We start from the raw sequence: 11,043 nt of genomic DNA on the forward strand, positions 1-11,043 counted from the left end.
GGGGGGCCCCGGGGGGCCAATAAGGCCCTTCAAGACGAACATTTGACAAGTAGGCCTAAGGCCCGATTCATACTCCTATTTTAGAGCCGAATAAAAGTCGGTTCGGCATGCGAGTGATAATTCTCTCTCTCTCTCTCTCTGTTTCTGAGCCTACAATGTGTGTCATTTGAGGTTCGGGGGGGGGGGGGGGGGGGGGGGGTACCGTCCTGAAGTCGGCTCTTCGGTGCTACTGGCACTACAGCGCCGAAACAGCGGTAAAATAGGAGTATGAATCGGCCCTAATGATAATTCCACTATCATAATTATTATTTATAATTATTATTTATAATTATACTTTAAATGTGCTGGCTGCCATCAGTCAGTTTTAGTTTCAGACTAATGATAACGTATTGCTTATTTTACTGTCCAATGACATGCAATGGCACAAGAGACGGACCCCAAAAAAAGACCCCAAATATCGGCGCACTACGCGCACACACATGTGCCCTTTTCTGGTGTTTGAGCCCCTGCTCCCTCAGTGCTCTCTGCACGGCCCTACTATAGTGGGATTTGAAGGCAGTTGCAAAACGCAACCCCTGTTACATATTAGATGTAGGCCTATCATTTTAATCTAGTGACAGTTACACACCTCCACCACCAGGGGGCGAAAGACATTAAGGCAACAGTGCATGGATCGTTTGTTGCATGCATAAACACTTTGACCCAGAAGCAGGGTTGTGCGTGTACAGCGTTTAGCACTGCAGCATGGAGTTTGTTAGCCTTTAGCTCTGTGGTTGTTTTTCATCGTGGTGTGAAATAAACGGATTGTTGCTAAAAACAACGTCTCATAATGGAGGTCAAAACGTGTCAAATGGAGTCTGTACGGATGAAGATACATGAACACATGACGTCGGTGGGAGAGGACATATTGTGTGTTTTGGACAAACAGCAACAGAGTGGTGGTGGTGCTGATGTTTGTTGTGTGAAGCTTGATGTCAGAGTGTTTGTGTTGGAGCGCCTCAGTTTGGCTGCTCAGGTCATGGTCAACCTCTTCCAGAGAGAGATGGATACACTAGAAACTCTGCTGGAGAAACAAAACAAAGTGCTGGACATTGATGTTGATATGGACATCGATCTACACAATGCAGGTTGGTAAACTCTGAACAACACCAGCTCAGCTACAAGTAGCATTAAGGTCCGTGTACTTTACGGCCATTTCAATTCTAATTTCGTATCTGCAGATACGTATTCAGAATACGGTTTGGTGTTCTGAATACTGTTTGTCAAATATAGAAATGGTAAATTAAAACATAGAATACGGTTCGTTTTCTGAATACTGTTTAGAAATGGTTCATTAAAAACTTAGAAATAGGTATTTAAAACGAAAATATAACCCGATTCTATATTTTCGTTGGTGTCGTTGGAAACCGAATTAAGAATTCAAAACAAGACGCACTGCGACCTGTACTGTGTTCTGTGGTTGAACCTATCAATAAAGTATTCAATAGATAGGTAGATCGATAATAAAAAAACACACCCGTGTGAACTGAGTGGTGTAAGGTCTTATATAGACTGATCAGCTGTCGTCTGACGTAATGTCTGACGTAATTAAATAACTGGGTGACCATAGCAACCATGCTCATTTTTTTTGGTACGGACAGACACGTAAACGGACAGACACGTAAACTAACAAAGCCAGTTGTAGGAGTGGTTTACACCACTCAACAAAAACATTGATAGATAGAATAAAAATCACACCCGTGTGAACTGAGTGGTGTAAGGTCTTATATAGCCTGTCTGACGTAATGAAATCATGTCTGACGTAATGAAATCACACCCGGGTGAACTGGGTGAACATAGCAACCATGCTCATTTTTTGAGCACTAACAAAGCCAGTTGTAGGAGTGGTTTACACCACTCAAAAACAGCCTTTCTAATTATGCTAAGGTATAGGCATACCGCATATTTTTATAGATAGAAAGATATGGATGAATGGATGGAGAGAGAGAGAGATGGATTCAATAGCATAAGACTATAAGTATTTTGGTTAAACCATTGAGAGCTTCTGCCTGCCTGCCTGCCTCTCTTTTTAGGGGCCTGGGTACCCCAAAATGAGTCTTATTAGTCACTGTTTGCAGTATGATATGATATGATATGAACAACTACAAAGTTGGACCCCAATGGAAAGTGATTTGTTGGGTAGATGGAGAGATGGAGTCATGGAGGGATATATAGACACAGACAGACAGACAGACAGACAGACAGACAGACAGACAGACAATTTAGCATATGCTCACGTTGGGTCGTCGGCACGGAATTTATGAATGTAAGCAGCTGAACCTTGTGTAATTTCGGTCTTAGCGTTGTACATGTCACATTTAATATGTGACGGCTGAAACCAAGCCATTATGAACAACTGCAAAGATGTATAAGACAATTTCCCTTATTCCCTCCCAGGCACGAATAGTTCTTATAACGGCAGTTATAACCCCCTGCACTCCCTACCTTGTTTTGGTACTTTTACAGTTTGCTAATAAACACAGTGGTACGCTTTCAGTTCACAACAAACATATTCAATTGTTTCAGAATCTTGCATGTTCAATTCATCATAACATTTCGTACAAATAGCCTATACACTTCTATATAGCCAAAAACAGGAAATCATCAAAAAGGGGGGGAAAACACAGTGAAAACATATACAGTGAGGGTAAAAAGGGGTGGGTGACTGCATGGGTGGGGGATCGAATTGTGTGGACCAGACCCATTGCAAGATGCTGTAGCCATACTCTGTCGTCAACCCTAAGCCATTCCAGCCTGTCAAAGTGGGCTGCAGGGGTGAGGTGGGTTCGGGGAGTGATGGTGGTGGTGGGCTGGCTGGGTTACTGTGAGATCTCCCAAGTCCTCACTTGCGCTGGCTCGGCATTCGGCACATTTGGCATACGACGGAATCACTAAAACTTTCGGCATTTATCATTCCAGCATGAATGAAAATGTTTTAATATCAGGTCAGGTGTATAGGCTTTGTCCACTACACCTGTTTTTCTGTCGTAGACAAGCGGAGCATTGGGAGCAAATTGACTGACCAGCTGACAGGCTGTCACAGACATCTGCATGTATATGCACTCCTAAAACGTATAGGCTATACAACTATACCATGTTAAAACTGTTAATGGCTAATCTATCTATCCATCCATCCATCCATCCATCCATCCATCCATCCATCCATCCATCCATCCCTATCTCTATCTCTATCTCTAGGGCAAAAGCTACAACAACCTGATTACCGGGTGTGCCAAACTTTTCTCAGTTGTTTCTAATATGATTTTTGACGTATAATCTAATTCTGCCTTGTACATTTTTGTATCGCGCATAGTTAATTTTATCAAATATAATATATATTTATGTGAAATGAGGTTTTAAGGTGAGATTAGAAGATCAATTATGCAAACGAGATCATTCTTTAAATGTATTGTTAATGTATGAATTATTCTGTAGATGAACAACACATCAAAGCAGATATTTGCCTAAATATGGTTCTGTGCAATACTTTGTGCAATATTAACTTGCATGTGTATAATTTTATAAACACATTTTCATATTTGTTTAATTGAAAAGCTAAACTGATTGGAGAAAAAACACAACATGGTACCAATTTTTTGTGAGCTAATAATCACGGTGTGCTAGCTTAGAAGCTTGACCTGTGTATTTAAGGTAAACTAATTGTGCAGTGTAAGAAAATCTAGCATGTTTATTGTGATTAATCAGTATATATTTTGCATATGTAACAACATGCACAGTCAGACTTAAAGATTCAGACTCAAAGCGATCATATTTATGCAATTGTTGAGAGGGGGACACTGAGGGTCTGTCTGCCTGCCTGCCTGCCTGCCTGCCTGCAAGCCTGCAAGCCTGCGTAACTTCTAGCCTGCCTAACTTCTGGAGGGACACTGGGGGGGACACTGGCCCGACACTGGAGGTCACTGGGACACTGGCTGGGGAGTCACTGGGGGAACACTGGCTGGGGGGACACTGGTTGGGGGGTCACTTGCTGGGGAGTCACCCCAGTGACCCCCCTGCCAGTGTCCCCCAGTGACTCCCCAGCCAGTGTCCCCCAGTGACCCCCCAGCCAGTGACTCCCCAGTGACTCTCCAGCCAGTGTCTCCCAGTGACTCCCCAGCCAGTGTCCCCCCAGTGACTCCCCAGGCAGTGTCCCCCAGCCAGTGTCCCCCCAGTGACTCTCCAGCCAGTGTCCCCCAGTGACTCCCCAGCCAGTGTCCCCCCAGTGACTCTCCAGCCAGTGTCCCCCAGCCAGTGTCCCCCAGTGACTCCCCAGCCAGTGTCCCCCCAGTGACTACCCAGGCAGTGTCCCCCAGTGACTCCCTAGCCAGTGTCCCCCCAGTGACTCTCCAGCCAGTGTCCCCCCAGTGACTCCACAGCCAGTGTCCCCCCAGTGACTCCCCCAGCCAGTGTCCCCCCAGCCAGTGTCCCCCAGTGTCCTCCAGTGTCGGGCCAGTGTCCCCCCAGCCAGTGTCCCCCCCCCCCAGTGTCCCTCCAGAAGTTAGGCAGACTAGAAGTTACACAGGCTTGCAAACAAGAGAGACAGACAGACAGATGTCCCCTCAGTGTCCCCCAGCCAGTGTCCCCCCAGTGACCCCCAGCCAGTGTTCCCCTCTCAACAATTGCATAAATATGATCGCTTTGAGTCTGAATCTTTAAGTCTGAATGTGCATGTTGTTACATATGCATAATATATACTGATTAATCACAATAAACATGCTAGATTTTCTTACACTGCAAAATTAGTTTACCTTAAATACACAGGTCAAGCTTCTAAGCTAGCACACCATGATTATTAGCTCACAAAAAATTGGTATCATGTTGTGTTTTTTCTCCAATCAGTTTAGCTTTTCAATTAAACAAATATGAAAATGTGTTTATAAAATGATACACATGCAAGTTAATATTGCACAAAGTATTGCACAGAACCATATTTAGGCATATATCTGCTTTGATGTGTTCAAAAAAGAATAATTCATACATTAACAATACATTTAAAGAATGACCTCGTTTGCATAATTGATCTTCTAATCTCACCTTCAAACCTCATTTCACATAAATATATATTATATTTGATAAAATGTGAATATTTTGTGCCCTAAAGATATTACTACGGGCGGCGGTGGCTCAGGGGTAGAGTCTCCGGATGGTAACCGCAAGGTCGCCAGTTCGAACCCGGGCTCCCCCAGAGTTACTGTCGAAGTGTCCTTGAGCAAGACACTGAACCCCTAATTGCTCCCGATGTGCTGGTTGGTGCCTTGCATGGTTTCCGCTGCCATCAGTGTATGAATGTGTGTGTGTGTGAATGGGTGAATGTAATGCACATGTAATGCACAGTCTATGTAAAGGGCCTTGGATAAAGGCGCTATATAAATGCACCATTTACTATGTCAACTTATTGCCATATTATACATTCATGTACTTATTATATCTTTGTTTCAGCTAATGTATCTAATATGCAAATGATCTCATTAACTATGCGCAATACAAAAATGTACAAGGCAGAATTAGATTCTACTATTAGAAACAACTGAGAAAGGTTTGGCACACCCGGTAATCAGGTTGTTATAGCTTTTTTCCCTGTCTACTATTGAATACTTAAAGGCATATAATAACAGCAGTGCGTTAAAATGTGATCTAAAAGCACGCCAATATGTTTAAATAAATATAATAAAGGATAAATTAAATATAATATCGCCTGGTGCGATCGTCAACAGCGCTGCCTGTGTCTGCTTGCAGTAACAGCAGCACAGCCTGCCTGTCACTCAAGACGGCCGTGGCCACGCCTCCGCCTCCTTTTCAGGGAGAGGGAGGGACGGAGCGGAGAAATGAACCACAGAACACAGTACAGGTCGCAGTGCGTCTTGTTTTGAATTCTTAATTCTGTTTCCAACGACACCAACGAAAATATAGAATCGGGTTATATTTTCGTTTTAAATACCTATTTTTAATGAACCATTTCTAAACAGTATTCAGAAAACGAACCGTATTATATGTTTTTACCATTTCCATATTTGACAAACAGTATTCAGAACACCAAACCGTATTCTGAATACGTATCTGCAGATACGAAATTAGAATTGAAATGGCCGTAAAATACACGGACCCATTAAGCTAGCTGAACTGAAGTACATTTCCCAGTAGCTTCAAGTTCTTTATTGTTACGCCACTTACATTTTGTGTGTGTGTGTGTGTGTGTGTGTGTGTGTGTGTGTGTGTGTGTGTGTGTGTGTGTGTGTGTGTGTGTGTGTGTGTGTGTGTGTGTGTGTGTGTGTGTGTGTGTGTGTGTGTGTGTGTGTGTGTGTGTGTGTGTGTGTGTGTGTGTGTGTGTGTGTGTGTGTGTGTGTGTGTGAGTGAGAGAGTGATGGGCCTTGCCTATCATTTTGTCATTAAACCCCTCTGTCTCACATTTGTTTTTTTTAAGAAATGTGGTCATAAGTGGTATGGCTGACTTGGTACTGCAGCCTAGGGGATATTTCTCATGTTATTTTAAAGGCTTAAGTTTGTTTGTTAATACATCAAAGATCCATAATGGATAAAGCCTTGGCCTGGAAGAGAGGTCATCAGGTGGTCCCCAACCTTTAAAAAAAAAAAGAAAAATCCCACGATTTTGCAACCCATTTTTTCACCCAGTGTCAATTATCTAATGTAATCCTGGGCGCTACACTTCCTCTGCCAACCTGGGGGTTGGGGGGCAGCGGACTGACCTCATCCTTCCTTCTATGCATGAGGAGTCCAAGCTGCTGCTTTTCACCTGACAGGGGGGAGTTTCCCTGGCCGGATGTAGCACGTGAAAGGAACACGTTATTCCGACCAGTTCCTTTCCCTCCATTAGGCGCCCCGGCTGGCCAGGGGGAGGTAGTTTAGAGACTAGGATTACTGCATGTTGTTTTGTGAGGGTACCTACCCTAGGGGACACGGGGAGAACATGTGAGGGTACCTACCCTAGGGGACATGGGGAGAACATGCAAACTCCACACAGAAAGGCCCTTTCGCCAACCCCGCCTCGGGTATGCGCACTGATGACGCAGAGGAGATAACACGCCCTAGTGTCCCCAGTGGGAATCGAACCCAGGACCTTTTAGCTGTGAGGCGACAGCACTACCGACTGTGCCACCGTCCCCAAACCTTTTAGAGTGTTTCGACCACCACAAGGTCAGCAGTGATTGGCCAAATCACTGGCCCTCTCAACCAGGCTTCCAGCTATTGTCCTTTCTCTATGCCAGAGCCAACAGGAGGCTCCACCTGCCTTGTGTGTTCTTCTGGCATTGCAGGGATTTAGAGGTTTCTAGGACGGTGGTTTGCGACCTGCCTAGGGTTCTACGTCTCACCAGACTATAAGTATGTGCGGTGTGCAACTGTGCATGCATCTGTCCTTGTCCACACTTGGCCTTACTCTGGTGTTATTGAGTCAAGGTGGGTTGTTTGAGCCTTCTCTGCGTCTGTGTCATTGTCGTTGTTGTTGCTATTAAATCTGTCCTAGTGAGCCTCTCAGTAAGCCAACTATTAGGGGACTAACTATATTGGGGCATTTAAACAGTAATGCTTGTTAGTCACAATGTGGGACAGGGTTTCAATTTGTGGTACTCTTAAAGTCTTGGAAATGAGGGACTGTCCCACTCAAAGGGAGACACCTTGTCTCCGTTCTGTGAGGCCTTCACTGTTTCCATGTGAATCCTGAGATCTACATGATTCTCACTGTTCTATTATAGCAGCTGGGTTTACCTTTTTATCATTGCTGCCGGCCAGAGAAACCTTGTATCTCCGTAATTCAGAAGGAGCGAGTGCATTCTCCGTCCTCGGCGATCAGACGTGGCACTGCCGGGGTGAGGGGCGGCACCTGCCCGGGAAGGTGGGGGGATTAGTGGAGTTCCGCGGCAATGTCGGTCCATTCCGTGGCCGACGCCGCAACTGCCGATAACCTGTGTCTTCCCTGTGAGGTTAGGGTTTGGGGTAGGGTGTCGGACTGCTGCCGCCGGTGCCGGAAAATGCACTCTCTCCCAAAAGTAACAAATAGCCGATCTACAAGATTTTGATCTGATATTTTTGAGTGGTGCAACCTCTCCTATAGACAGCTATGTGTGTCCCTGGGTCCCTGGGTCCCTGGCTTGCTCTCTGGCTGTGTCCGAGCATGAAAATAGCGTTTGGTTGGTTTTCACCGCCAAGTGTCACTGTTGTGCAGCCACACACACACACACACACACACACATATTAACTGTATATATGATGATTTCGGGTGTGACAGTACAGTAGAGTACAACGGTCATTTCCCGACCGTTTTGGACGTGGGGCGGCTCGCCGGAACCGGGCCGGTACCCTGGCGTGGGTCTGGAACTTCCGGGAAATCCCCGGGGACGCCCACACAGAGTTGCACCACTCACTTAGATTTTCCTACTTACTAGAATTTTGAAAAGTAACAGTTTTGGACATAAGAGGTCTCCATCTAGCCTGGGGTCCACCTATGCTTTCTATGTCATAGGCAGCTCCGGGCAGGATCCGCCGGGAGAATCTAGACGCAGCTGCGCGACATGAGACTAATTAATTAGAGCGACAGAGAGAGAGGAGTGTGTGTACGTTTGTGCGTCAATTTAACAAAGGTGCAGACGATCAGAAATCAGCAGAGTGATCGACGTTTGCGCTACTGTATGCCGAATTGATGTGGACTCGTTCCACTTGAAGTGGACTCGATCCGGACTTTTTTTCCCCCCTGGAAATAAAAACGTCTGGGTTTCCGAGGCTAGTCTCCACCTGACGGCAACAATAGTATACCTACTTGTGTTATCTATTTCAGGATCATTAATCTGTTATCAAACTGATTTGGCTATTTCAAATAGGCCTATGCAATGAAAAAATTACTGCTTGCTAGATGTTCTTTCACTTTGTTCTTTCATTTTTAATTAGTTTGTTTTTTAAAACAGGAGTGTTATGCTGTAGTCCTTTGGTCTCTATATAGTCTATGGTAGTCCTTATTTGTGACACATGAACAGCCTTATTATTAAAGTTAATAATGTCACATCAAAGTCTTTATTAAAGTGTGTATTACAGTATATGTCTTCATTCCAGACCGGTGTGTGAAGTCCAGTCTGCAGGTGAAGATCAGTTCTCCAGCCACAACTGTTTCTATTAAACAGGAACCTGAAGACCACCTTAACCAGGAACCTGAAGACCACCTGGATCTCGGTAAGTTCAAATCACTCTGTCTTTATTTGTTTTGTTGGTGAAAGTGGGTTGATACTGAGAGTGTAAAGATGAACCGATATGACTCGGTTATCGATTGTAGCATTAACAATGTGACTACATTGATCAAAATGTATTATGAATGGGACGGCAGTAAAAGTATGAATGGGTTCACTGAAGCTTTTCAGTACTACTTCAGTATTAACAGTATTAAATTCAGTATTAACTAACCTGTATTAATCCTAGACTTTCTGCACGTTCCTGTGTGTAAAGAGGAGGTTCCACCTGAAGAGGAGAGGAGCTCCAGTCTGGTCCAGGAGAAACCACAACCACAGATTAAAGAGGAACAAGAGCAGCTACTTCAAAGAGAGGCTGGTGGGTTAATGACTGTTGACTTTTTTCAAATACGCAATAAAAAAATACTACTTAAAGGACCACTTGACCACTTTTCAACTTATCTTCATATAATTGGTTCTCACTAATGTTCATGATAAAATATCACCATTCTTTTCCTACTCAGTCTGTGTCTCATAGGAGGGCTGTGGGCAGTTCAGAAACCCCTCCACCAGTGATAACATCGATGGTGAATCCAAACTAATAGAAACTGCAGGCTTTCTATTCCTGAAAAGTTGCAATGTGAAAATGATTTTCCTTTGGTCTCACAATAATACAAATCGAAATATTTTCTATTTTAAATCTTGTTTAAAAACAAATCTGCCTAACGATGATGTCACTGGTGGACGGGTTTCTGAACTGCCCACAGCCCTCCTATGAGACACAGGCCAAGTAGGATAAAAAAGTGGTAGGCCTATTTCATGAACATTAGACCACCGGAGAGACTGGTGACAGGAGGAATGTAGACGGCACCTGGGAGCAGTATGGGTTGGCGCCCCAGCCTGTGTCCTCTGTGAGCTTGTAGATTGGCTATTTGTGTTTTGTCTTTCTGTCTTTTTGACCTTTGTTTCCCTTTTACAAATTCAATATAATTTTTATTTTCATCTGATGTTTACATCAGGATGGGAACAATTATTTTAGCACTTAGAACAACTAGTGACTGCTCCTTTCAACTGAACAGGACATGGTAAGTTTGATTTGATTATGTGGTATAATGAAAGGTCTTTCTACTGGTGAGTTCCACAGAGCACCACAGGGAGAGGTCTACAGTATCTAGAGAGATGGCCTCCAAAAGACATTCAACGTTGTCAGAGGAACAGCCAGAGATGGACCAGAGACATGGACTGTTTGATGCAAGGATGCAACCTGTAGTAAAATTGTACAAGATAGGTATGTAGTGTTTTATTTACTGTGATTTAAACATGTAGTAAAGTTGAATACCATTTACAATCAGGGTTGGGAAGGTTACTTTTAAAAAGTAATCCCCTACAAGTTACTTGCTATAAATTGTAGTCCGTAACGTAATCCGAGTACCACAATTTAAAAAGTAACTGGTTACTTGCAGTTACCTTTGGATTACTTTTAAGCAAACCTCTATTTAATTTGATAAACAAGTTTTACCATTGATAACCAGAGCAGAATGTTGAGCCTATATGAAATTTAAAAAAAAACTACAGAAATATTGTTAAATTAGTGGTTCTCAACCTTTTTACAAGTTTTTCAAGTACCACCTCAGAAAATATTTGGCTCTCAAGTACCAACATTATGATTATTAAAATCTAGTTCTATTCAGCTAAGCACAGGTTCGCACAAAAGGCAAATTCATCGATACCGATATGGCCTATTCTGATTATGCTACCGATTAATCGTGCATCCCACCAAATATATATTTATATATATATATTAGGGCTTTCAAACGATTCAAAATTTTAATCA

The 11,043-nt window shown here is 43.6% G+C and overlaps 1 long non-coding RNA gene across 1 annotated transcript; it reads left to right on the plus strand.

The window, feature by feature from the left end:
* Window positions 1-707: 707 nt before the first annotated feature.
* LOC306919288 lies at window positions 708-10,491 on the plus strand. The gene is made up of 4 exons (XR_013789497.1): window positions 708-1,127; window positions 9,100-9,216; window positions 9,487-9,588; window positions 10,354-10,491. It is a non-coding gene; the product is annotated as an uncharacterized lncRNA (long non-coding RNA).
* The last annotated feature ends 552 nt before the right edge of the window (window positions 10,492-11,043 follow it).

The sequence above is a fragment of the Electrona antarctica genome (assembly GCF_951216825.1).
Source record: "Electrona antarctica genome assembly, contig: scaffold_25, whole genome shotgun sequence".
Taxonomy (NCBI): domain Eukaryota; kingdom Metazoa; phylum Chordata; class Actinopteri; order Myctophiformes; family Myctophidae; genus Electrona; species Electrona antarctica.